General features: G+C 44.7%; 1 pseudogene; it reads left to right on the top strand.

Annotated features, from left to right (window-relative positions):
- The first annotated feature begins 698 nt into the window (after nucleotides 1-698).
- Nucleotides 699-3,089, top strand: LOC138078635 (syncytin-B-like; annotated as a pseudogene).
- The last annotated feature ends 371 nt before the right edge of the window (nucleotides 3,090-3,460 follow it).

Raw genomic sequence — 3,460 nt, 5'->3', positions numbered from 1 at the left:
TTTAAGAAGGACACAAGGGTCCAGACCCTAGTTGGGTCCTATATACTGATGGCATTAGCCTGATAAAACAAGGACAACGGCTGTCAGGTTAGCCAAAGTGGAAGGGGCCATCAAGACTGAAAAGGGATGGTGGGAATTGCCAAGTGGCGAATTATTGGTACCAGAGGAGCTGGCACACAATCTGGTAAGCCAAACACACCAAGCGACCCACCTAGGCCATGGTGCCTGCTCACAGGTTAATGCTGCCTCTCGGGTATTCAGACAAAAACCTCTGGGTATTTAGCAGAAAGGCACGCTGCCCTTTGAACACCAGGGAGTGGACTTCACTGAAATGAAACCTCACCGACACTACCATTACCTGCTGGTCATGGTATGTACGTTCTCGGGATGGGTAGAAGCTTTTCCTACCTGGACTGAAAGAGCATCAGAAGTAGCCCGGTGCCTGCTTAGGGAAATAGTTCCCAGATTTGAACTTCTACCAGCATTGGTTCAGACAATGACCCGGCTTTTGTAGCTGATTTAGTACAACAAGTAAGCAAAACTCTAAACATCAAACAGAAACTGCACACTGCATATAGGCCTAGAGTTCTGAGATGGTGGAATGAACCAACTGGACATTAAAGAGACTCTCCAAGTGGATCATAGAGACTGACTGCTCCTGGGTGGACTTGCTTCTGACGGCTCGGCTCAGACTCAGGATGACCCCACAGTCCCAAGGCTATTCTCCATATGAAATTGTGAATGGGAGGCCCCCCTCCCATAATAAAACAGATGTCAGCAAATTTGCCTCAGGTAAGGGGGAATAGGACTTCACAGCAGATGGAACTGGGTAAGGTAATAAATTGGGTAACTAAGTTTGTACAAGAAAAGGGTGCCGTTCCCCCTTGGGGAACAGATTCATGAGTTTACTCTTGGTGACCAAGTATGGGTCAAAGATTGGAAGCATGATTTGCTAGCCCCTTGGTGAAAGGGCCCTTATGTTATTTTAACTACCCCTACTGCAGTTAAAGTTGCAGGTATTGTCCCTTGGATCCATCATACGAGGGTGAAGAGAACATACCATGCAGATCCAAAAACACTGAGTGGACTGCACAGAGGGACCCTGCTGACCCTCGAGAGACTAAGACCATCCTTAAGAAGGAAAAGAAGATCCTGGACGAGCCCCTTCAGGATGAAGCCGCACAATCAACTCCTGCTGCTTGGCCTCATCAACATGATTTTGAATTTAACTTCCGTTTCAACTCAGGACAATGTTTTCATCTCATGGGCACATTCCCGCGCAGACTTCCACAACACTTCCAACTGCCGGGTATGTAGGGCTATGCCTCTCTCAGTCATGGATGGACTTCCTTGGTGGGTGTCACCGCTCTGCCAAGGAGATTTTAAACCACTCTGCTCTTTTCTGGGATGACAAAAAGAGACTTTCCTCTCTCTTGTCAATCATAACCTCTCCTTGCTCTCTTGGTGTAAGACCTACAGTCAATAGACTCGGGTCATGGGGTTACATTTGATATAAATGCCAGTGTAAAAAAAAGCCTAACCTACTTGTTGTAAATCTACCCCAGTAGCCCCGGTAAATCTACCTGATTTACATGCTAGGTGGACAAGATCCGTGTTTCAATGATATGAGTATCAGTTCAGTTCAGTTCACTCGCTCGGTCATGTCCGACTCTTTGCAACCCCATGAATTGCAGCATGCTAGGCCTCCCTGTCCGTCACCAACTCCCGAAGTTCACTCAGACTCATGTCCATCAAGTCAGTGATGCCATCTAGCCATCTCATCCTCTGTCGTCCCCTTCTCCTCCTGCTCCCAACCCCTCCCAGCATCAGAGTCTTTTCCAATGAGTCAACTCTTCGCATGAGGTGGCCAAAGTACTGGAGCTTCAGCTTTATCATTATTCCTTTCAAAGAAATCCCAGGGCTGATCTCTTTCAGAATGGACTGGTTGGATCTCCTTGCAGTCCAAGGGACTCTCAAGAGTCTTCTCCAACACCACAGTTCAAAAGCATCAATTATTCAGTGCTCAGCTTTCTTCACAGTCCAACTCTCACATCCATACATGACCACAGGAAAAACCATAGCCTTGACTAGACGGACCTTAGTCAGCAAAGTAATGTCTCTGCTTTTGAATATGCTATCTAGGTTGGTCAAAACTTTTCTTCCAAGGAGTAAGCATCTTTTAATTTCATGGCTGCAGTCACCATCTGCAGTGATTTTGGAGCCCAAAAAAATAAAGTCTGACACTGTTTCCACTGTTTCCCCATCTATTTCCCATGAAGTGATGGGACCGGATGGCATGATCTTCGTTTTCTGAATGTTGAGCTTTAAGCCAACTTTTTCACTCTCCTCTTTCACTTTCATCAAGAAACCCTTTAGTTCTTCTTCACTTTCTGCCGTAAAGGTGGTGTCATCTGCATATCTGAGGTGATTGATATTTCTCCTGGCAATCTTAATTCCAGCTTGTGTTTCTTCCAGTCCAACATTTCTCATGATGTACTCTGCATAGAAGTTAAATAAGCAGGGTGACAATATACAGCCTTGACATACTCCTTGATAGGAGTATATTGCTCCCTTATTCGTATCCTCTATAGGGACAACAGATATCATGATTAAAATAGAGGCCTTGACTAATTTCACAAAACAGGCCCTTCTGGATAGAACAAAGGCCATCCAAGCCTTAAATGAAGAGCAAATCCAAATGAGAAAAGTGGTAATTCCTAATAGAATGGCTTTGGACATACTCACAGCTGCTCAAAGAGGGACCTGTGCTATAATTAAGGTTGAATGTTGTGTATACATTCCTGACTTATCTGGCAATGTATCAGCTGCTTTAGATGACATGAAAAACCAGATAAAAGCAATGTCAAATTCCTTTCTGGACTTCGGTCCTATCTTGGGTGAAGGGCGATTGGTGGAAAACTATATTTACCACTGTTATAGTTGCCTTGATAGTTCTGCTTTGTGGACCCTGAATTTTACAATGTATTATGAACTTTGTAACCCGAAGATTGATGTCATTCTCCCAAATTGGCGGTCGGAGAGCCAGGGTGCAATATATCCCTATGAATGATGCTCATAATATGAGTTAAGAGCATCAAGAGGGGGGAATGAAGAAGGAATTCATAGGGCCTGGACTCCATCTTAGGCCCGTTCATGCTGATCATGCTCGGCCACCTTTCCAGTGGGCTCTGAACTCTGTGTTTAGTGCCTATGAAAATAACAACAGAAGGGTAAGACCCCCTCCAGACTGGGCAACCTTGAAGACCATATCTAGGTTACTCATTGCCTAAGAGAAAACATACACTATCACCCCTTCCTCCAGACAGGCCATAAATTTTTCTGTATCTATCAGAGTGTAACCTCAGGTTTATTGATTATTGGCTAATTGTTTGACTGTTTGAGCACATGAGCACATAGCATGTGAATGATGGGGTTTTGGGGATTGTATTTTCCTTGGTTT

The sequence above is a fragment of the Capricornis sumatraensis genome, chromosome 4, assembly GCF_032405125.1.
Source record: "Capricornis sumatraensis isolate serow.1 chromosome 4, serow.2, whole genome shotgun sequence".
Taxonomy (NCBI): domain Eukaryota; kingdom Metazoa; phylum Chordata; class Mammalia; order Artiodactyla; family Bovidae; genus Capricornis; species Capricornis sumatraensis.
The sequence above is the reverse complement of the archived record's forward strand: the minus strand, read 5'-3'. Positions and strand labels throughout refer to the sequence as shown.